General features: G+C 47.1%; 1 long non-coding RNA gene across 2 annotated transcripts in view; it reads right to left on the bottom strand.

Annotated features, from left to right (window-relative positions):
* Positions 1 to 17863: 17863 nt before the first annotated feature.
* LOC126516529 (uncharacterized) overlaps positions 17864 to 25251 on the bottom strand; it is a 51188-nt gene continuing 43800 nt past the window's right edge. The window contains exon 4 of one of the 2 annotated variants that reach the window (XR_011892303.1): positions 17864 to 18117. This is a non-coding gene — a long non-coding RNA (uncharacterized lncRNA). The remainder of the gene's footprint in view (positions 18118 to 25251) is intronic. The other variant, XR_011892304.1, reaches the window with a different exon arrangement.

Below are 25251 nucleotides of genomic sequence, written 5' to 3'. Positions count from 1 at the left end.
GAAGAAATCGGTGCGGGCTGATTTGTCCGATGATGGAAGCTGGCCGGATTTTGAGAATCATGGATGCGTATGTTAGTAAACCATCCGTTGGTTTGTCAAATAAATAACCACAACTTCTGCGCATGAGCTAGTATTAAACTATAAATGTCTGCATTTTTCATTTGTTCTTGTTGATATGCAACCCTTTACGTTTTTACGCGTTCTCCATGACGCGTAAAGCAATAAGTGCACGACGCTACTGGAAAGTAAAGATTGTTGTTGGAAGTTAGCGCCGCATCTGTATGTTTACGTCCTCTTCTTTGTCCTCGTCCTGCTTGCTCTACACTAGTATTTGAAGATTACATAACAATAATTGCGCATTGCTGCACTGGGGACATTAGAAGACACACTAAGGTCAACAACGAATTTCACCAAGCAGACCGCCTTTTCCCAAGAAAAAGATACAAGTTTCCCGACTAAAGTATGGCTCGTTTCGCTCCCCGAGAAATTACGGCTTTCGCTTGTTTTTAGAGGTACGACCCAGCATTTAGAGGTATGCGTGCTTTAAGTTTAACTGTAGCTGAAATTACCTGTACAAGTTTTAAGTCTGGATTTCTATTTTCTTTTTTTATTACGCAGAACATAAGTGCACTCACTGGAACTACTTTGTCTGTTAAAGCTTTGCGCTAAATAAGCCGCTTTGACATGTCTTTTCAGGCGAGACGCCCACCGACCAACCGAACAGCACAAAACCATCGGAGATTCAAATCCGTGACACAGTGCTCTGCAGAAGAACGTCAGACGAGTTTCAACTGTTAAATGGCGAAAAGACCTAGAAACCGATTATTCTTCAATCTATGAATGCTTTGTTCAACCGAAAAAGAAACAGCATAGAGCAATTCGTTGTAAATAAAAAATATCGGTAAAATGAATGAAACAAAGGTCCATCTTGCTTAATCTCGAAAATGCCGGAACAATATTTGGGTCAGGTCGTGCAACAGAACAAAATGTACACAGAGGTGAACAAAAATAATATTGTGACTGAAATGAATAGCGCAACGCTGTACCCCGCGCTTCTTCGGTCGAGTGTGTATTGCTGCACAGCGCATTAGTGGAGCACACCGGCGGGACCCGCTCTAATGACAGTCTCAACACCCGAAACCTGGCGTATGCGATGGGTGGGACTAGAGTTCATTGCCCGAATTGCTTTGATTTGACTTTTTTTTTTTTTTTGCCCTGCCTTTTGTGTCGTGCCCACTGCAGTCAGCGGTTCGGGTCACTGCCTGCTCACATGGTGGCAGGACAGCAAAGGTAACGCATAAAAAGCTCCTGAGGCGAAACGCACGAACGGTGAGCCGGCAGGAAATGGTGCAGCATGTGTACTGACCGCCGTCTGCGTTACTGCGGTCGTCCTCCTTCGGGCATCACGACAGCGGAATGTTGAAATAGAATTCGCACGGGATTTCATGCGACCAGCGAAAGAAAGTTTCATTGTGCCAGCTGCTCGGATAGGGGATCACACAACAACAAACAGAAAGCTATGCGTACGCGTACTCAGCGAACAAGCACCCGATCAGAAGGCGCTACCACGCTAAACTACGTGCTGACATTGTCACTGGCATCTCAGGCCGCGTGCCCACCATCTTTGACATCACTTTTTATCATTTTAAGAATAAAATAGAAGGGTGAACGAAATTGCACCAGAAGTTGAAGCCAGATGCATACGACACTCTATGTCAATTTGGTAGGCTGGAAGTATGGGCATGTTGGCTTTGCATTTCTACGTAAAGGGAGCGAAAACCACAATACACATACAGACTGACACACACAAAGCGCTTTGTGTGTATCGGTCTACATATTGTCGTTTTCGCCCCGTTTACGTAGTGTGTATATCAAAAGTTTGTGGTCTCGTTGCTGTCGGCACTCAAGATAACTGCGAGAGTCCATATTAATTTGTGCGTGACCATTGTCGCCACCAAAGAAAAAAACGCTCGTGGGCTCACTTTATCCAACCACGAATTGACGCTGCAATCTGGGACCAAACATATATCCAAACTATGCCCCGGCGTCGTACCTCGTAACCGAGCGAACTAACACAGCGAAAGATGAGAGCGAATGCAGAGGGCAAAGGGAGATGAAATAAGAGAGCGCTAGAAGGCAAGTGGAGGAAAAGGCTACATTAAAAGCATGAGGCTGAAAGCAGAGCCGGAGTGGAAGGGAGATGACCTGTGCATGCGCTGATTTGCCAGCGGGCACGTCATCCTCGGCCGCATGGGCGATCTCATCTGCGCTTCCGAGGGGGGCCACGGGGCGTGTGCTGGGGAGGGCTGCACTCGGCCGCGGCGTCAGGTGCTGAATTCAGGCCGCGCTACGAGCGTGTGAGGGATTACTGCTCTTGCAAGGAGCAATGGCGAGTGGCTACGAGCAAGGCTCGATGTGACGCTCCCTTGGGTGTTCTCGCCGCTCACGCTAGTGGCACGATTTCCCCGCAACGAAGGGCCGCTGTCGTCGTTGGTGGAACGAAAGCGTGAGAAGAAAAGCGTAGTGCCGCGCAAGACGGGCTATGCGGCAACGATGGCTACGATATGGCGCCAGAGTAGCGTTCGTCGACTGTATGGAAACAAAGCGCTGCATGAGCGTACACTCTTAAAACGGTTGCATAAAACGGGCGCACCCTTTGTAGTGTATATTTGTCCCACAACAATAATACACCCTAAAACAGTTGCACCCTTTGGGGTGTATATTTGTCCCACAACCACAATCGTCATCTGTCTTGGCCGCGTTTCCTTTCTTTAACGCTGCGAGCCCGGTACTTCCCAGTCACGAACGGCATGCGCGTTATCAGTGTGACGCAGCATTCTCGACAGGAAAGTAGCGAGTGCCAAGTTTTCAAGAAAGCAAACACAAGCAAGGCAGATGGCGATTATTGTTGTGGGACAAATATAAACCCCAAAGGGGGCAAACTGTTTTTAGAGTGTATAGTCATCTGCCTTGCTTGCGTTTCTTTTCTTAAAAACTTGGGCGCTCACTACTTTCCTGTCCAGAATGCTGTGTCGCGTTGATAACGCGCAAGCCGTTCGTGACTTGTAAGTACCGGGCTCGAGTGTTAAAGAAAGGAAATGCGGGCAAGACAGATGACGATTATCGTTGTGGGTCAAGATAAACCCCAAAGGGTGTAAATTTTTTAAGAGTGCATGCACTTAAAACGATTGCATCCTTTCGGGTGTATATTGGTTTCACAACGACAATCGTCATCTGCCTTGCTTGCGCTTCCTTTTTTGAAAACTCTGCGTTCGTCACTTTCCTTTCGAAAATGCTGTGTCACACTGATAACGCGCAAGCTGTTCGTGACTGGGAAGTACTGAGCTCGCAGCGTTAAAGAAAGGAAGCGTGGGCAAGACAGATGACCATTATTTTTGCGGGACAAGATAAGCCCCAAAAGGTGTAATTTTTTAAGTGTATACTCTTAAACAAATGTACGCCCTTTGAGGTGTATATTTGTCACGCAGCAATAACCGTCATCTGTCTCGCTTGTGTTTCTTTTCTTGAAAACGCTGCGCTAGCTACTTTCCTATCGAGAATGCTCTGCCATGCTGATAACGCACATGCCGTTCGTGACTTGGAAGTACCGGGCTCGCAGCGTTAAAGAGAGGAAATGTGGACAAGACAGATGACAATTATTGTTCTGTGGCAATATACGACCCAAAGGGCGTAAATTTGTTTAAGAGTGTAGGTCTGTCAGTGGCGGCCGCTGTAAATCGCGCCCACGCGTTACCCACGCGCTGCCTCTCGCGATGTCCCAATTAGCGAGGCAGTCGCGCCACCCTTCGCTCCGTTTGCAATTTGCCGCACGAGACAGATGTGTGCCAGCTACCCAACTCGCAGCGTTCTCTTCCTATTATAAACCGTGTACCTATATAATCATAATACAAAATATTCACATGCGAAATGAAAACGCGTATAGAGCTGCATGCGCTCAAATTGCGCGTTAGGGAGTGTCGTAATCGTCGATGATTTTTTTTACCTGAACAAACGTGACTTATTCCTTTGTCATTGTACATAAAGGTGTTATTACGGTCAGATAACCGTGTTACCTAAAGATACAACGAGTTTTTTCAATCTCGAAAGAGGCAGCTTCACAATAAGAATTTCCTCTAAAAGGTAGTGTATCGCTAATTTTGTATTTTTTTTTTACATGATACGTCCTCAAAATCGGTCAAAGGGGGTCGCTTGATAAAAGCGTATTAACAAATGCATGTTTTAGCATTATCGCTTATATATTTGCGACCGCCCTGTCCACGCGTCTTAATTTTTATATGGTTGTTTTGAGGGAAGAAGCCGTTACTCGATCCTGCATGTGTAGCATGCACAGATGGTGCCGTTGTCGCACCAGGGATGACGCAATCAGAACTAAATTTAGCCTCTCGCTCGACCTTCAGAGACGCACAGCTCGACAGTACATTTGTCGATCCAAGCGGTAGTAGTTGCGTTTGAGAGAGCTCACTGAGTGATAGTAGGTATAATTGATCAAACTCAATGCTCAACGGAAGTCATAAGGCCTACAAGTGTGCTTTTTCTTTTTCGGTTATGCGGTTATGGTGCCCTAGCGTTCGACACGCAAGGCCCCGAAATGGTGTGAGGAGACGCCGGCAGCAAAACAAGGGTATGGCAATTTGCGCCCGCTACATTTCACCAGCGCGGACTCATTAAAAAAAGGGAAATATAGGGAACGAGCATGACTGTAATATTCGTCTGTAGGACCCCCATTTATGCGTATCATAAGTTAATCATGCAAGTTCTCGTATGTGCGAATAGGTGTCACGAATTTACTTTGGTATAGCTGTCGAGATAAAAGATGTGATTTATCTATCACGCATGTGTCGCATGCGCAGATGGCGCTGTTGTAGCGCCACGCGTGACTCAGTTGGAGCTAAATTTAACCTCGCGCGCGCCACCTTCGAAGACGCGTACCTCGGCAGTACGTTTGTCCGTCCGAGCAGTAATAGTCGGGTTCAGGAAACTCAAACATGAGTCGATAAGGAGTTCAGTACAATTTTTTTGCAAACATTTCACTCTCTTTGGCAATGCACCCCGGCGTTCGACGTGTAGCGTGCAGAAATAGCGTGGACTTGACTCAGACAGTAAGACCAAGGGATCACAAACCCCTCAGACAGCGGCGGAACGTGCCCGTCTCCAAAGAGAGCGCAAGCGTATGTAGGAGATTGATGCAAGCGCAGTAACCCCAACCACCTGTGAGTGCGGCGAGCTCAAGTGGCCCAAGGCAGTCTCGGATGCCACCATATATGGGTCATTTCTTTATCGTAGTGTCCGAACGCCCTCTGCAAAAAATAACGGGTGCACTACGAATAGGGAGCGAACACTATTACCAAAATTTGGCCGCAAGATTCTCACTAACCGTAGCGCAAGGTAAGCCTGTAACCTTTCTGATGCTTTATTAACAGTAACGTGTGTATTTCATTGCGTCATTTCTGTACCGCATTACCATCTATACCATCATATACCATCTGCAGCACGCACAAGGCGTTTCACGTACTCCACTGCGGCTGTGTCCCTGATACAGCCTGCCCAATTTTTCGGATCTGAGGAAGTTAAATACACAATAATACCCTATAAAAAATACGCCTTGTATGCCACAGATGCGATAATCTCATGTATCTCATTTACACTGCTACCTCGGGGACTGTGATCTCTAACGAAATCGGTTGAGAACCGAAGCATAGTTTTCTATACAAAACAATATAAATGAAGTTATTTCCGTATCAGACTGTAGGAATATAACAAAAATGTAGTTAGCCGCAAGAACGTGACGAAGTTTACTGTTCAGTTATCTAAAAAAATACATTGAAGACAAAGAAAGAGAACCCTCGCATGCTCGTGGTGGGAGGGCAGACAGGTGGGTGGGTAGCGGGCTGTTATTCTTTGAAATGAGAGTCACTCTCAATAATGACATCGTCGGCATCTCCTTCAGGGGTTTTGTCCTTTCTCATATCTGCATATCTTTCTAATATCTCATATCTGACTCTCATAGCTGCAAGCACAGTTCTGGCAAAAAAAAAAACCTGCCTAATATGACTAATGTTTTGCTCAGTGCCACACAGCTCCCCGAAAATGAAGATATCAAATTGTTGTTAATTGTTTTCAAGACTCTTCTTTACAGCAATGTTGGGGTGGTACTCCACGAAGAGGTCCTGGCGCTCCATTCCATTTTTCCACGACAGATCTGACTGCAGCATTTCTAGACTTCCATCCTCCTTATCAAGAAGCTCCTCCATGTATCTATGATCGTTGTGAAGACCTGTACTCCCACCATGGACGCAATGCCTTCAGAAACCTCTTCGTAAGATTTCTCAATGTCACGTTTCGTGACACCTTCTGCCCACAGAGGCTCTTTGAAATTTCGTAGTACTATTAACGAAATATATTTTAATGACCTGATACATCAAATACATAACATATTTTCAGCTTTAAGAAATCAATTTTAAGGTCATGCTACCTTAAATAAAGTTGTCTTTATTTAACAATAAAGAAGTAATAACCTCCAAGTTTGACAACACCAAGACAAAGGGGATGAGGGAGGGAGAGGGAGTACGTTGTATCTTGGGGTAGTTGCACGCTGACACCATACAGCATCGCCATGCAAGCCAGGCCTGTGACCCGTTTTCAAGTCCCTTAGTCCGGGAACCTCAATCGCTCATTCTTCAGTTCTACGAAAAATAATACGGATTGATTCTTAGCCAGCAAAATTCTCGTAAGTGAAAGTTATGCAGCACGCCTTTGTTGGTGGCGTATAAGTAAAATAACGCGTTGCTCGCGATACTGTCAGCCTATCAGAAATTGCAAAGAATTGCAAAGAGGTACCTCGTGAGGCAAGGGAATGGTTTTCACTCACGAGGTACCTTGTTGCAATTCTTTGCAATTTTTAGATATTAATATCACCTTGCAAACGGGTCACACCTGCTAGCTTTATTCGCCTAGAACACCAAAGTAATTACTGCCATATGAGTCGGCACATTCCATGACAGTTAATAGAGCCATTGCTAAACATTGCCTTGAATCCGCCCTCGTACAGTCGTACCCTCACGCAATGCATGCAAGCTTTAAGAATCGATTGGTTCGACTGCCTTCCGCTGGGTTTCTCCGCACACTCATTACTGCCGTTGCCGAGTCGCTCCTCCAGAAATTCAAGAGCGACGAACACGGGAGAAAGGCTGAGCAAGCGCAGAGAACGCTGAGGCCCGAGGTCTTAGCTTATATGCACCGTGTAACCCACAACTTAAAGAAGGTTGCAGACAGACGTGGGGTGCCAGTCGTATTCTTTGCGCCACACAAGCTCACCCAGCTGTGTCCTCGCATGTTTTCTGATGGGAGCAAGAAACGTGGCTGTCTTAAAGTACATGCAAGCCGTACACAAAATGCGCTGCCGGAGTCGTGTACTGGGCGATGCGTAAATTTGCGTGCGCGGGTACATGAGCTGTCACTGAAAGGTAAAGACGGAGCACATTTGCCTAAGCACTGCAATTCACATCAGTGTGAGCCACGACTGCACAAGATACGGATTCTTGGAAGAAGCAGGGACACTACGGCACGTGAATTACTAGAGGCGTTTCATATTAAAGAGCGAGGTTCGTCGTGTATTAGTGACACATCAGTTTTACTTTTTCATGCAGAAAGAAGGTTTTTTGATATCTGGCTTTCATTAGGGTGTTGGGCGCTTGAAGCTGTTTTTTTTATGTTGCGCATTCGCCTGCGTGTATATATTGCATGCGGTATAATAAAAAATAAACATTCGAAAGTTGGCGTTCTCCGTGTTCCCTTCCGTCCTTCCTTGTTTGCGCCATAGCGATCATATTTATGGCCTACTCAACAATTGACAGAAGATGTTGCATGTTTATTGTATATGAAGAATTATGTTCCAAGTAGCCATCAGCGGCACCCTCCCACTGCACAGGGATCCTCGACAATTGCCACACAAGCGGAAGTTGTCGAACGACTCACGAGCGGGAAACATCCCCCGGAGACACTGCATTGTACGCGCCGGAGTACTGCGCAAATCCGCCATAAACCACAGGCGTTCGCAAACGGTACATGCGAAACCGAATGGCTTGCTAGTAAGTTGCTTCGTGAACTCACGGTCCGCTGCAGTGAAAGGCGCATGATTTGCGGGTCGGCAACCGTATCAGGTTTGCTTCGCGCGGCGTCCTGTTGGCGAGTCGCTTCGGTACGAGCATTTTCTTCCGGCTCCGTAGCGTCTTGGGCAACCAGTTGAGCTGCGACGCGCTCAGCTTCAGGAATGCGAGTGGAAGAGTTCTCAATGTGCGCCGCGAACGCGCCAAGGCGTTCTGCTTCGCGCTGGCGTGTCTCTCGCCGGACGAAAGCGAGTTTCGCCCGTCGACGTCGTTGCCTTTCTGCGCCGCTTAGCGCAGCAGTTTTCTTAGTTGGTGCCATCGCAAGCGAAGCAGTAGGCGGCGTGTAAGCACTGCTGATGCATGTTCAAGCTGCACTCCGTAGGTGACGAGGTGACACCGGCTAATCCGATGCGAAAGACAAACCATGTGCGGAAACTGCGTCGTCACCTCGGTTGAAGGCCTACACCGCCTACACCAAGTTACATCGCGTTAAAGCCTCCGCTGCTCTGACGAAGCGCTCACTGGCGGCGATCGTTAGTGTCATGATACAGTACCTCGCTTCAGCGCTCTTAGATGGCGGCGCCGTCCCTGTCAAGAGAGATTGTTATACGTGTTCGCGCCGACGTCACATCCGTTACAGGAAGTTGATGGTGGGGCCCTAGCATAATCTACTTTAGCGCTAAGAGAGTTCCAAAACATGGAATAAGTTTGGAATCTCGTTTCTATCTCGTTTCCTACGAATAATGTGTAAATGTGGGTAAACTATATCGAATGATGATCTCACACTCTCTCCTAACCACTCCCCCCCCCCCCTTGCACCGCTTTGGCGTCGGAGGAATTTGATCACATTATTATGACTACCTTATTGACTGTTTCACTTGTAGTGCCATTGTAATAAGTCAACGTGCTGTCTCGTCGTTCGGGCAATGACGATGCGTCTGTATACACGCGCCATGCGTGCGGATCCCGGTGTCGCAGCAAGTTGGAATGTTGTTGCGCCTGTGCTGACGCCGGTACAAGTAACGCACTGCGCGAAATACAAAAAGAACGAAAAAAATACAACAAAATACATACGCGGTGTTCATTGGAGATGTAAAGTTAAGGATGCAGTCATGCTGTGAAACGCAATATGCTCGATTCAAAATTATGCTCAATTTCAAATCATGAGGAGAGATGTAACGTGTACCGATGTATTATATAAGTACCGTTCTTCGCACCAACGCCTTGGATGCTTCATTTGCCGAAGGTGCAACGATGTTGTTTCAGGCGTCTTTCGGTCGATAAATTCGGTCGAAGAGGCGGTGATGCTGTCGACCTTGCTGGTAAGAGCTGAAACGCATGTATGCGTGCATCCGTATGTGTACACATATATGTGCGCCCTTTCAGACCATCTTTCAGAATACACGATAAGTACCAGTATGGGACAGTCCCATGAGAGAGCTCCGGCTAGCTGGTCACGGTCTTCCTGCGCTCTGCACGTTCGATCTTAATGCCATTGCGCTTGTTCGGCGCACGACCAGAGAGGGTACAAATTCTCATATTGCCTTTCCCCCGCACACACACATACATGCGCACATATAGTGACGTACACGCGCCCACTCCGTACTCGTTCGCGTGAAGAAGCACATCTAGCTTTGTATACAGAGACACTCAAAATGTCGTGTTCATCGGTACTATCGGTGCAATATCTTTATGCAGAATAGTTTTCTGTTATTTTACATGATGTTCCTCAGTAATCAAATACTGTGTGTGCATCGCTTAAAGACAACTTCTCAACAACAGAGACATTTGGTTGGCTGCTAGCATTAATAGCTTTAATGTAGTGTACTGCTTGCGGAGAAGCAAATCACGTCACAATTTTTTCATTGTTTGTAAGACAAGGTTTGTCATTATTGCGTGCTCAAGGAGCAAGAAAAATACTGAAAGCAACAAAACATGCTTGAGAAGGTAGGGTTCAGTAAAATTGTTTTCCACACCCGTAAACAAATAGCTTTCCATACTTATAGTACGATCTCGCGACATACTTGCGGGTTGAACGGGCAAAATTGACCTAAATGAAGGACAACGGTTCTCATTGTTTGTTTTGCTTTAGAACGCAGCTCTTAGGCACCCGTTCCAGCGGCTAGCGTCGGCGTCGGCGGCGTCGGCGGCGTAACCGAATGAACGAGCACAACGAAAGATGAGAAAGTGAACGCGGAGCGGTAGATGAAAGACGCGAGCCGCGAACGGCGAGACCGCAGAGAGCGGCCCTTTCAGTGATGTGCGCACGGAAAACTAGTGTCATGCGGACCCTCCCGACCGCCCGAGCGTACTCGTATGGGGTCTCAGCCGGACCGCTCATTTCCTACTATCGTCGGCTCGCGTCAGCTCTCGCTCGCGCTTGTTTGGTTAGCTTGGTTTGGTCTCGTTCGCGCTTGTTTCGATTGCCATCGTTTGTGATTGTTTTGTAATGTGATTGTGCGGGCGACGCGAATTGTGTAGTACTTTCTGGAAGCCATGCCACAGCGGCGATTACACTAGAACCTTCAACAAGTCATGCATAAAAGCCGACGAGCTTGACCCGCAGATCAGATTTTCGATGATCGCCGACTCTGCTAATGTCTTTCTCAAATTATTGGCCTCAATATATCACAAAATGAAAACACATGTAGAGCTGCACTCCAATTTCCGATTAGGAAGCATCGTAATCGTCGGTGAATTTTTTTCTTGACTTTCTCATTCATAAAGCTTTTGACATCACTATTACCCTGTCTATACACTAGACTTGCTCTAAAGAATGAGCGTCGTATTACAATCAGCAACTTATTTCCATATTATGAGAAAGGAAGGAGGGTTCCCCTTTTGAGCTCTGAAAGTTCAGTCCCCACTAAACAGCAGACCTGTTTTCTGGCTAGCATTTAATGTAAGCTTATGAAACACGTTATATAATTTTTCCTGGTATCAATTCTAGGCAGCAACTCTTCTTCTAGAGAGTCATAGCACGGCTTCCGGAAGAGTTATTCATGTGATAAACGACCACTGTCTTTCCATCACTGCACATCACCCGTCATAGACAAAGGTTCAATTCTTGATCGTATCTTTCATTACTTCGGAAAAACGTTTGACAAGGTAATAAATTACTTCTCCATAAGAGGAATGTGTTAAAAATTGGCCATAATCTTTCAAAATGAATTCAATGCTTTCCGACTAACGCCGTGCAATCTGTAACACTAATGGTTATTACGACGCAGATATTTTCACGCAGGTACCGGTGTTCCCAGGGTTCCGTCTTGGTCCCTTGCTCTTCTTTAAATACACAGGATGTCCCAGCTACCGGCAGACAAGCTGTTTAAAAAAAAAACTGGCAATATGTGCGATTATGAGACCTATGGTCTTCGGACGTCCGTCCTCTTCTGCAACGATATCATTACTTTTATACATTAAAATCCGCCAAACTTAAATATGATATGTAAACACGTTTTTACATTTGAATTCAGTCCGTCACCTCCGATGGGAAAACTGTTACTGCGTTCTAAAACAACGAATTCAGTTGTTTTCATCGCCCTCTGTGTTCTGCGTAATTATTTTTTCCACGCTTTACCCGCAGCGCGTGGAATGCGAAAAGGGGCGCTTGATGGCACGCCCACACGCCGCTACACTAGCGGTGCCAAAAATACTCTGAAGGAACTAATTCGGCACTTTGCCTGACCTCCGCTACCCGTCTAGAGGTGGAAACGTGTCCGTGATTGATTGAGTGTCTGTGGTGTTCCGCGTGCGTACGCAGCCCAGGCAACGATCAGACAGTTGCTGAGATTATGCATTGAGTGGAGTTGGTTTTAAAAGCAAAGCTTCCTTTTCGAACCCTCCCGGAATTTCCTGACCGTGGATTCTGGGTGCTCGTGTTGTCTTGCCGAGCAGCTCGCACTTAAAACAAATAGATTTACACGCGCGATGACGGGTTCGAACCTCAAACCCCCAGCAGATCAGCGCGATGCTCTAACCATTAGGCCACATTAGCACGTTCACTTCTATTGTGCCAACGCCAACTATCTATTTGAGATGATGGCCGCGTGGGCCACCTTGCGCAGCACGGGTGCTCGAGAGCACATGCTTACTTCCTTTGCGCCAAAGACACGGGAATGAGATGTGCAAATATACAGGCTGTCCAACGTACCTTAAGCCAAGATTCTAAAAATGAAAAGCGCGTGTCGCGAGTGAATTGAACCGAATGCATACTATTCGCTCTGGTCTATAGTAACTCAGGTTGTTTTTTCTTTTCCCCATTACTCGCTCATTAAGTTTAATTCCCAACTTTTTAATTATTGGCTATTGACCCCAAGTATGGTACGCAGATTTGTAGGGCACCTTCAGAAAACACAGGTTGATTTGTTTCATGTACGATATGTCTCACGTAGTCCCTTTTTCAGGGTTGCAAAACAAAAAGCCCGCAAAATATGAAAAAAAAAAAATACGCGTGCCGGCGCGCTTGGGCAGTGGTATCGTGCTGCTCTCAAGCGCACGTTCGGTGAACAAGGTCGGCCGCATCGTGACCGGCGACTGGGAAGCGACAACGCCGTTTGTGCGCAGGCCCGAGTAAGAGTGGGCGCGAGAGAGAAAATCTGGGGGCTTTTGCTCTGAATATATGATTCGGCCTATACTCTTTGTTACACCCTTTGGGGTGTGTATCTGCCACATCTGCCTTGCTTGCGTTTCCTTTCTTGAAAACACCGAGCCCGCAACTTTCCTGTCGGGAATGATATGTCATGCTGATAACGTGCATGCCGTTCGTTACTGGAAAGCACCGGACTCACACCGTTAAAGAAAGGCAATGCGCACAAGACAGATGACGTTTTTTGCTGTGTGGCATGATACAGCGCAAAGGGTGTAATTTTGTTTTAGATTGTAGTGTTGTGGCTTCGGGGGGGGGGGGGGGGGGTGGAGCACGAAAACCGAACTCTTTCCGCAGACGAAGAAGAAACGAAAAACGTTATACTGTATTTACAGGTAGTAGATGGTAGCGTACTGTAGCTGCAACAGCGCATCAGACCGGCTGGGCGGCTGGAAGCGACTCTCTCTCTGCTGTGACGACATTACCTTGCATATATAAATGTCCGCCAAGTATTCGCAGCCGGGGAACAAACAATGAAAAGATGTAGAGCGAGGAAGTAAGGTTGAGGGGTGCCCATGGAAGACAATGTGACGTCATTATCCTGCATATATATAGAAGTCCGCCAAGAATTGGCAGCCGGGGAACAAACGATGGAAAGATGTAGAGCGAGCAGGTAAAAGTGAGGGGTGTAGAAGGGAGAGGCTGTGACATCATTACCCTGTATATATAAATGTTCGCCAAGTATTGGCAGTCGGGGAACAAATAATGGAAAAATGTAGAGCAAGGAGGAAAGGGGTGTCCATGGAAGACAATGTGACGTCATTACCCTGTACATATAAAAGTCCGCCAAGTATTGGAAGCTGGCGAACAATGGAAAGATGTAGAGCGAGTAGTTAAGCATGAGGTGTGTCGAAGGAAGAGGATGTGACATTATTACCCTTTATATATAGAAGTCCGCCAAGTATTGGCAGCCGGGGAACAAACAATGGAAAGATTCAGAGTGAGGAGGTAAGAGTGAGGGGTGTCGAAAGAAGAACATGTGATATCATTACCCTGTATATATAAAAGTCCGCCAAGTATTGGCAACCGGGGAACAAACAAAGGAAAGATGTAGAGCGAGGAGGTAAGGGTGAGGGGTGTCGAAGGAAGAGTGTGACATCATTACCTTGTATATATAAAAGTCCTCCATGTATTGGCAGTCGGGGAACAAACAATGGAAAGAAGTAGAGCGATGAGGTAAGGTTGAGGGGTGTAGAAGGAAGAGGATGTGACGTCATTACCGTGTATATGTGAGTCCGCCAAGTATTGTGTGTTGTTAAGAACGGCCAGCTGAAGTGCGGGTTTTTCCAGCCAGTTGCGACAGCAGCGACAACTTTCCTAGAACACCACCGCAAACCTCTAGCCACGGCGTCACTAAGTCGACTGTGTGTGAAGAACAATACGCGCGCCCTCAACTCTCCGTCGCAGGAGCCAAAAAAATGCGACGAAGCAGGCTTTGTGCCTGAACCCGCCACCGCCAACCTGGTCTGCTGTGAACGAGGGAGTCCCCGAGGGAACGTAGTTCGAGACCCTTCCTCTGCGCCGTCCAAGACGCAAGACAATAGGCACCCGGCCACGCTGCGGGGGTCAGCTCAGGGAATAAAAGGCACCTTTCCTGACACAAGCCCCGAGTTCTACGAAGTCCGTCTGACGTCGGCTCCGGACCGTGCACCTGTGCGGAAGTGCGTGTGTGTGTGTAAGCCGTCCCGCAGAGAGGCGGCTTGTTTACGATGTCTGGACGAACGTTTCCCTCACCTTGGGATCGAGGGGGGACCGAGTGTTTATAAACCGTTTGTGCGGCTGCGCAGTGTACTTTCTCTCGCAGTCTTGCTAGACTGATGCACTTTCTCTCGCAGTCATGCTAGACTGATGAACTGCAACATCCTTATGTAGATACTGTAAATAAACCCATATTCCTCGTTCTCGATGAGAAGCAGTTCTTCCCTTCAACAACGTCCTCAGCGTGGATAAGTTAGACGACGGCATGGGCCAGCTACCTTCTAATTCATGCCCGACTCCAATCTTCACAACTGATTGCGAGCGATGGGATTGAGCCCCCAATCCTAACCGTGTGTACTTGTGATATGAGCAGTCGACATGTGCGCACTGCTGCAGAGCAATGTGCATACGAGGAACGCCGAAAAGAACAGAGGCGCGAATGTGACCGACAGCGTGGTACCCTTGATTTCACCGTGGACAATGCCAAACCACAAAGCAGCTGGGTTGTCCAGTTCGTCGCCGACGAGTTTGCCTTGATGTGCTTCACCGATGCCACTCAGCCAATAACCACACATGGAACGTGTATTGATATTATGTTGACAAAGAACGTTTCTGCCGTTAAAACTGAAAATTTAGCCCTTTGTCATAGTTACAAAATACAATGTTTGCCTAAGTTTACTGTTTGTCTCATTGCCATATCGTACGGGGTGGTCACCCCACAGCTTCGCTCTCCAACCACGTTCACAAGGTGAAATGGGTCCTGAATTTCTTTTTTCTACTCTCTTTCGGCACCATTGGCGTAGCGCAGTGCGCGGACACGCCGTCAAAATCGAGCCACTTTCTTTATTTCGCGCGTTATGAGTAAACAGCGAAAACATAATTACATAGGACACAACGTGATTAACACGACTAAATGGAATGTTTTCAGGATGCAGTAACAGCTTCTCGAAGGGAGTCACGTCCTGAATCCATAGCATAACACTTGTCTAGTTATGGTTCTTTTATTAGCCTGATAATAAATCATACAAAATTATTTTGGTTGCGGAAAAGGACTTATGAGCGAACACCGTGTATCACATAATTATATGATGTACCAGTTTTTTAACGGCTTGGCAAAACTGATCTTGGAGGTTTTGTATACTAGCGATCTGGCCGATGCCATGAAATCTAATGTAAAACTATTTGCTGATGGAACCAAAACTGCTGCAGCCTTTATTTATAAAGTTTGTTTGCATCTTGCTGACTATAGCGCTGTTTAATTTTATATATGTAACGAGTTGGATAACTTTGGCCTGCAGTAAGGTCTAGACAAAGTAACTGGTGCAAGGAGCAAGTAATGGCATTAAATACGAATAAGTGTGGGACCACGCAGTTCATCCATTCTAGTAATTCTTCCACATTATACGAATACAAGATTGCCGGAACATTACTAGAGCATGTCACTTCCTATAAGTACCTAATGTGCACATTATGAAATATGCGCCTTGTGATACGTACGTTAGCTCCGTTCCTCCAGATACTTACGTCGAAATTTTGATGAAGCACCAACGCATTTCAAACTGCCGCTTTGTCAATCGGGAAGTCGACTGAACTCGAGTACTTGCCAGCGATTTGGGACTAGGGCAAACGCTATCTAGTCCATACAATAAAATCAGTCCAAAATTCTTTTATACTTTCTCGGGATTTCCACACTACCAGTGTTTCAACTATAAAAACCAACCTTGGGCTTCGGAGCTTACAGTTTTCATTGATTAGTGGGTCTTGACGGCTTAACGGTCAGATTGTATTTTCAGAGAAAATCCTCATCTTCTAGAAATTCCCGAAAATTTTCTTCCGTAACAAGGTTCTTTATCAACTGTCATGCCTTTCACCGTGCATTGATTACCTATCGTACAGCACAACATGGTAGTTTCAGTAGCGGCACTAAAGCTTTATAGTCCAGCTGCGTTAAACAGTAATTCTCAAAGTTTTGAGCTAATCCACATCATGAGCTAATGCACTTACAGCACGATTTTCCTTTATTTAGGAACACCTATGAAAACATGAGCAAACTAAAGTACTTTTTGTCCCGAAAAACCAGCTCTCAGGTATAGAAAAGGCACTTTTTTTTTTTTGCTCATGTGTTGTATTTCATATTGTGGTCACTTCTTTCATGCTCTCTTTTTCCCTTTTCAATTGTAAGTTGGCAACGGCGGAAGCATAGGCGGCCCCTCCCCATCCTGCTCCCACATACATCCATCGCTTATACCGTGCAGTAGAGAGCGTGACCTTTTTCCCACACGCGCAGAATAGGAGCGATCCATTTGCACAGCGCGAGTTCGTTTTCCTCGCTCCGCGGGGCACCGTCAGCGCTTTCCACATACTCACCTAAGCGCATCGACGTCCTCCGGGCTATACCGGGTGCTTAGTCTCGTGTCCTTGCAAGTGATTTTCCACCATTGCCACATAATACTAGCCACGGATTTTGCGCATAAAGCTGGGCCGTTAAGACCACCGATCATGGTGCATTATGTAGCATGTCCAATGATATTCTATGGTCGTTGTGTTCCCTGATGTTTACTTTCATTATTTCCCGCTGTATGTAGTTCCCGCTGTAAGGTCGCAACATCAGCAAGACCTTTAGACATGCATTACGAAAATTGAGTCGACCTTAATTTTGCATAGACAAGCTTATACGAGGGCCGTAAAGCATGCGTGGTGAAATCTTAAAGCCCGCTAAACAATTAGGCAACTTGCAATATACTGCGAAAAGTTCGTTGACGCGTACCGGCGAGAAACTCTGCACAAAACCGAGTAGACCTTCGCAGAGCGGCCACCTGGCACGGCATGCAGCCGGCGGATAAAATTCTACACATTCTAACGACCTTCACGTCAACTTCTGCAAAGTTTAGTAATATTGGAAGACTGCAGTAATCACTAAAGGTCGCATTTTAAATTACTTAGACAATTGCAAAATGCGCTGTTTATGCGGCAGAGTTGGCTCTCGCGCTGCACATAGGGGATCCCCGTCCTTTAACAACATTTCTGTGGTCATAGATGCACATATGCCGCAATTATCTGCTCTTTGGGAAACCCTTGGCGTTGCTGCTTAGGTATGCATTTCCTGTGTCGGCAGTAGGAAGCCGTCAATACAAAGAAGAAATGGCAAACGGAAATAAATTCGTGGTTGCAGGGGCCAAAACCACGATCTGATTAATGAGGTACGCCGTAGTAGGGTGACTCCAGAATAATTTAAACCACTTAAAGTTCTTTAACATGCACCTAAATTAGAATGCACCAGTATTTTTGCATTCCGCTGCCATTGAAATGCTGCCGCCACGGTGGAGGTCAAACCCAGTACTTCGATTTCTGCTTTGCAACGCCGTGGCGACTGAGGTTCCGCGGTGGGTGCCAGACAGAAATACATTTCAACATTTTAAAGATTTTATTCGCCGCCTAAACCAGCAAGGATGTGGTTCGATCCGACGTTCCCTTCAGAGCCGCTTGCGTGGATGTCATGATGTTCGCCTCGACAGTTCCCTTTTCCCAGGGAAGTGTTGAGTTTTCATGACTCGTTCTTCGGCAAGACTACGTAGTCCGGCCATCGTGATGAAATTCAGTGCCTCTAGGTGGTTGCACTCCTTCCGCCGAAGCTCGGCATCTGCGCTGAAAATAACGGTTTGCTTGGATGCGTTTATCAAGTATCTGGTTAGCGATTAACCTTCCTCTAGAGCGGCATTGGTGTACTCGGTTCTTGTTATATTTGTGTACTTTGCATGTACTTTTGTACTGGTATTTGTATGCTAGGGTTATTTGTACATACTACAGCCCGCTGGGTCTATTGCAGATGTGGGGAACATCGGCATCCACTGCGTTCCCTTTGGTATATAACATCGTACCCGGCATGTGCGAGTCGGAGCTGAGCGAGCGATTTTTGTACATTGACTTTACCTTCAGCCTTCGCTATTGAGGGGACAGCCTTGGCGGGCACGTGAAGTTCTGAAAGTGTAATTTCTTGACCACTTCTGCCGACACGAAATTCACAGATGATTACGATACTCCTTAAGGCGAAATTTGAGCGCAGTTCTACACATATTTTCATTTCGCGATATATTGGCTGTTCGCGGACAAAGTGTCCCATGCGGCACGTTGCAAACGGAGCGAAGTGTAGCGCGACTGCCTCGCTAATCGCGAGATCGCGAAACGCAGTGCGCGGGTGACACGTGGGCGCGATTCACAGCAGCCGCCGCAGACAGACCTCCGCACACGCAGCGCTTTGTTTGCATATTGCTGACGCGTGCTGCTCTGGCGCCATCTCGTAGCCATCATTGCCGCAGAGCCTTTCTCGCGCGGCACTGCGCTTTTCTTCTCATGCTTTCACCATAACTTCCTCCTCCGCGTTCCTCCTCGCGCCCGCTTTGCTATCGCCGTTTTCCATCCGCCGATGCGCGCCGCGTTCGCTCTTTCATCCTTCACTGTTCTCGTTCACTCGGTGAGGCCGAGGACGTCGGCGCTGACGCTCGCCGCAGGAACGGGCGCCTAAGAGCGGTGGTCTAAAAGAATGATACCGAAGAAACGAAAAGTTCACAGCTGTACGTGAATACATTACGCCAAACTTGGTTCTTAATAAAAACTTAGTTGCGTAGCGATTCTTTTCACCTTCCATTTATGCCTTTCGTTATCGCTAACGACAAAACCGCATTCACTATAATGCCGGGGATGTTAGGGCAGTGAATAACGTCATACGAAAAAAAACCTATGCAATATATACCATCCCTCGAAAACATAGGCGAAGCGGACTGCCAGTGCTACATTTGCGTTAGATGCTTATGCGGAGGGCTTTCTTCGCTGAGTATGAGGCGACGACACTCTTAGATTCGTTGAGACCATGACGCGAAATATCAGAAGGCCTTTTTACGTCAAGAGGAAGCGAGCAGAAGGGAGCTGACTGCGACAAAAAATATGAGACCTTTATTTACGATTTCACACAACGGTGACAAGACGCTGTGTTCAAAGCCCTTGATTAAACGATTGGATAATCGTTCTGCATGTGGAAACATTCCCAACGAAATTCTCCCTTTGGGGTGGTGAGGTTTTACTAAGTGCGGCCCCGATGTCTGAAATATGGTCCCCACTAAAAGGAGTGCGTTCGTAAAATATCGGCGAATTATAACATGTGCGCGGCGGCACTTGAAAACATCAAGGACAACAGTACCTCAAAAAACAAAATTGGTTCGTTGGACTTACGGACGAAGTTATAAGCGACGAATTTTTGCATGTGTTATAACAACGCGAAAAGCTACTCTCAGTTACGCCCTCATCAGTGGCGAACTGTGTGTCATGACTGCGCAGGCTTTGCTAGCTGGCGCTAGCAAAAGTAATCAGAGGCTTCTTATTAACTTGGCAGTGTACTCTAAGCTGCGCTACATCGTTTGACAATTGGAGAAGTATAAATAGTTGCAATTTAAGTGCTTAGGTTTGCAGTCTGCTGAGTTTTCGCTAGCATCATTCACTCATTCGGGCACCACACCTGCTGGCAGTGCATTGTAAGCCGAGGCTTTTATTGCGATAGAAATTATATGGACACTTCAGAAACATGTTGCCGTCAGCGTCGCCGTGATGTTCCGTATAAAGTCCAAGGGCGATAACACCATCGCCGTGCGCTGTATGCTGTATATGCGAGCGAAACCACGCGAGGGCATCCGACGATCGCGGCTGAATATGGCGGGCTCGAGGGAGGAAAGCAAACGCGCCGTTTTCCATTGCGCGAAAGGCCGTGGGGGGATGGAAGGAAGGGAGGGGGCGGAGTTGGGCTCCGGCAGCAACTGCGTGTCTCGCGACAGGGCGCAAGGGGAACTGACAATCGCGGCTCAATCTCGCCCGCGAAAAGTAGAGGCAGTGCGGTAGCGAGGGAGAGAGAGAGGGGGGGGGGGCGCTTTCTACTCTGCAAGCAAAGCGTACTTTGCGCCGCGGCGCGCGGCAGCGCGCACCGTATATTGAAACCGATCTGCAGACGGCTCATACCTGTGTGCGCGCCGTTTTCTCGCCGCTGTTTGTGTTGAAACGATACACAGCACGAAGGTCATTTCGCTCGCTGCTGCTGCCGCGCTTGCTCACGCCAGCGTTCTCACAGCGAGTGTCCGCGGTAATCGAGTGTGATGTGTATTTGTTCGCCCGTACGCGCTCACACCATGCTTGTTAATTCAGTTATTAGGCGAATATGAGGAGTTTTTTTTCGAAATGGGTCAAATCCACGTAAACAAAAGTTGAGAAAAAAGCAAAAATTTGTTACCGGACCTAAATGCAACGCTAGCAAAGCTATTATATGATATGCTTTACATGTCGGCTAGGGCAAGTTTACGACCACAAGTAATGAAAAATTATGCGGCAGATATGCCCAATATTAGGGTGAGAACTCTGGATTTGGCTCGTATTGAATTGAAACACTGGATTTTAGGCGGTATTGTTATGAAAACTTTATTAAAATTGGCTTTCCAGAATGGCATCATGTAATAATGACAGAAAAGCTATAATAACATTGGCAGCAGGGCTTTGCTGTGCTTCAAGAACAATAGAACTATACTTGAAGAGCAGGTGCGTCTTCTTGGCAGCATAAGCAGCTCTCTTCTAATTCTTCCGCAGGATCATTTCCTTGGGCGCGCCTGAAGACACTAACGAAGTACGCAAGCTCTTCATTGTCTTGCCAGGAATTTCCGAAATGCTTCACAAGAAGGCTGGTCACATCTCTGACTTTCATTTCGTTGACGTGGTGTGCGTACAGTGCACATCTTATGGGTGCTTGTGCAAGGGACCTTCCCCTTTTTAGCACTGACACGAAATTTGACACAGAAACTTTATAGTGAGGCTCTGCTCTAATTTGAGGACTCCTACCAGCTGCATTTCTTTGAATGTAGAAGACCTTCGTTTCGGTTATCTTGAACGGCAAGCTGGATGTCGACTTCATCACCGCCGTGCAGTAGGCCTTCCAGTCGTACGCATGCCAATGTTTTCCAAGCTCTAACACAGTGTCGTGATTTGAAAAAATCCTTTGGTAGCTTTGTGGATTCAGGATTTCTTCGTGTCGTCTAACATCTTTTTCAATTCTGCCAAATACCCTGTCTGGGGGTAAAAAACTGTGTCCTGTGACAGGAAACACAAGGGAAACTACTGAGACACCTGCTGGAGCCTCATTCTGGAGCCACCAAAGAAGCATGCAAAGCACAGTACTGTTCTTGTTTTGTCCAGCACAGCCATCGGCTACTAACCGCACCTCTCTAATTCCTTCGAAGTTAGCGCTTCGAAGTGTATTATGTACCGCACTGGCTACTTGGTTGCTTCCTTTGGAGCTTTCATCTTCGCTCCATGTGTAGGAATGGATGGCCTCTTTGGGCATTGATCCATCTGCCTGGTTTTCCACCACGCAGAGGTGGTACTGATAGAGCTGGCGGCTGTAGTAGGCTTCCTGGTCCGGAATTTTGGGGAGCACTTGATTTTGTTGGCAATCAAATGAGAATGTTTTCAAGTCTTCCCTCTTCTCACGCAGCAGGGAATAAAAAGCCTTATACTTCAACTTGTGTACACGTTGCTCTGTTATGACACGCTGCTTCTGTGAAACATCTCCACAAGTTTTCATCTCATACGCATTTTTCAGGCACACAGAGCAAACGTCTGTCCTCGGTGTTCTGAACGAAAGATTGAACGTCGCTCGAAAAATGTGGTGAAAGAAGCCATACTTCACCCTCACATCTTCGGGTGCTTGTTGGTTATAAATCTGCCACAGGTTTCGGATGCTCTTCAGCTCACTTGGAAGGTATAACTTTTTTGTCTTCTTCCGGTTGTAGTGCGACTCTCTTGCCCGAAGTCGCTTAATGAAACCCACAACAGCTGATCGCTTTCGACCGTAGCGCTTGATCTTCTGGTCACCTCCACGACTGTCGGCTTTCACTTCACCTTTTTCATGCTTGTGCTTTATATAGCGAGTAACTGTGCTGTGACTAATATCAAGCACTGCGCAAAACATATCGCGACAAACACGAATCTCTTGGCCATTTTCTATCCGTACCTTGTAAACAACAGCAAGGCTCCGACGAGGTTCCGCTTCTTTTCCTCTCCTACGTTTTACGGCTGTTGGCGTGCAGTACATCAAAACGAACGCCTTTTGTTCCACGCTACACAGTTCGTAAAACTTCTCCTTGAAACGTTTAGTGGATGCTTCTGTCACAAGCGCACACCTGAGAGTCTTTTTCGCGTGTTTACATTTTGGCAACGGCGCATTCTTGCTTTTACGGTGGTGATGCGGCTTTTTGTCACTTCGCCGTCGACGTCTAGGGATAGATCTTTCGCCGATCTCTTCATTGCCATCCGAATCCATGAACAACGATATCAGAAAAACGAAGAACTCGCGAAAACACGAACGAAACACTCTGAGCTGTCAGGCGGGAACCAACTCCTTGGCGGGAACTGACAAGGAGGCAGCGATGGCTAAATGACGTCATGCCAAAAGCGCTCTCCTATTGGGCAAATGGATTTGGCTCATTTTGATCCGTGCAACAGCTGGATCTGGCTCAATTTCGATACGAAATACGATCTGCGAACACGTTCGCCTGGCGTTATTTGACCCATTTCGTTGCAACGGTTTTTCTATGAGAAAGTTGCCTAGTTTTTCTTGTCATTACCGTTTTATCTCACCCAGTTTCGGTTTGTGGATTTGGCTCATTTCGAAAAAAAAACTCCTCATATTTCCAAGTTTACATGGCCGATCGAACAACTATCCTTATTTCGTATAATTGTCCACTAATGTGCTATCGCAATCGATGCTTCGCCTTTCGGGCGAAACTGCGATTTTTTGAAGTGGTCGCTTTGGGTGCACAGTGTTACGTGTTAAAATTATAAAATCTGTTTCATCATCATTATCATTAACAGCCCATCTCGATGTCCATCGGCAGGACGAAGGCTTCTCCCAGAGATTTCCATTTACCCTTGTCTCCCGCTAGTTTATTCCAAGTTAGAACTGCAGAGTTCCTAATTTCATCACACCACCTAATTTCCTGCCGTCCTCGACCGCACTTTCCTTCTCTGGGCGCCCATTCTGTAGTTGTAATATACCCGCGATTATCTTTCCTACGCATTACATGGCCTGCCCAGCTGCATCTACCGCTCTTAATGTCAACTATAATTTGGTTATCCTAGTTCGCACCCTAATCCACACCGCTTTTTTCCTCTCTCTCAAAGGGCCCCTAAAGAAGTTTGGAAAAAATTTGTAGACGTTTGGACGGATGGGCGGAGGAGCAAACTAAAGCATCTTCATACTACTACCGCTGGGATGAAGGGACTTTAGCGTAAACGTCAGCCGCCTGAGCGCCCTGCATGGTGCAGCCACCTGGTGGCGCAGAGCTTAACCAGGCAAACACATACCTACTATTGCTGTAACCAAGTGTAAAACATTTTAAGGCGAAAGCTTTAAATCGTTCATTGTGCGATGGCCTTGAAAAAATGCGGCGTCCAGTCGAGTGGCACAAAAGAACACCACGTGACCTTCTCCGAGCGAGCATCCGCTGGAGAGGCGGCTGTGGCAACAGTCGACTGCGAAGGGAGAGAGACGGTGATGGAGGACGCTCGCCCGGCGGATTGCGCGGTAGACCTCGGAAGTACGCTACGGCCGAGGATGCTCGCCAAGCGAGAAACGAGGTGCGACGTGTGAAGCGGCGACAGCAAGGCGTTCGACCGCGAGCGCTGCTTTCCCCTGCTGGGACGATGCAAAATAATTGTGTCTCGCTTGTGTTACGCATTTTTAACACTTATTGGCGGCATGCATGCTGCATGTTTTGGTAGTGAATTAAGTGCTCGCATGTGACGCTGAGGAGGTCGACCTAAAGCGCCACACGTGTACTTCACACTGATGCTCGTTATGTCTTGCAAGAAGTCTGACCCCTCCAATCGTATAACTTAATGTCTTACTAAGTGTGCAGCGGGCTTTCGCCTTCACACGTTTCAGGAGCGTAACATGCTGCCGAACTGACTTTTAGAAAGACATCGCGTTTACGATTACGCTCCTGCCGAAAAGTTACACCGGCAGCAAAGCAGAATACACTTGTTTAATGTCCCATTCACTTTGTATTTGTCTGCTTGAGCTCTCAGCCGCCGCGTGGCGGCTCCGTGCAGGCCATTGATGTTCGCGCCTGCGCTCATCCGGTAAAATGCCCAATTCGCTTGCACTTGCTTTTATCCAAATACTGGACACGCTGAAACTCTCTATTATGGTAGTAATCCTTCGCCATGAAGTGAAACGCGTACATGCTGGCGCCGATCGGATACCGACAGCCCAATGCGCAGCAGCCACTCCGCTTGCATGTTCCCTTGTAGAAGGACAGACGTTGCAGCTTGACATATCGCCAATCACTAGATTTGCAGCCCACAACGTGACAATGGCGCTCAATGGTTCTCGAGAAAGAAAGCTCGAGACCCACAGTGACCGAGCAGCTCGTGTGAACACGGAGAACGTAACACAAGCAGACGACACTTGCGGTGTGCCGGAAGTGCTTGAGTGTGTTGATAAACTGTCGTTGTGTATTCTCTTTCTGTTACTTCTTCATAAAAACAAATTAACCGTCATTCCAAACACTACGAACAATATTTGTTCACCGTAAAGTTTGAAAAACGATCGATGAAGCGACCTCGGCAGTTACGGATAGCCCGCCCAACTGACGTCAATCGGGCTAACTACGTCAATTGGGAGGGGGCGGCTGAAAACTCAGGGGAGCGGTGCCGCTGCAATCGGTAGCGATGCACATTTTTAAAACC

The sequence above is a fragment of the Dermacentor andersoni genome, chromosome 1 (assembly GCF_023375885.2).
Source record: "Dermacentor andersoni chromosome 1, qqDerAnde1_hic_scaffold, whole genome shotgun sequence".
NCBI classification, from domain to species: Eukaryota; Metazoa; Arthropoda; class Arachnida; order Ixodida; family Ixodidae; genus Dermacentor; species Dermacentor andersoni.
Note: the sequence above shows the minus strand (reverse complement) of the source record. Positions and strands in the feature narration are given on the sequence as shown.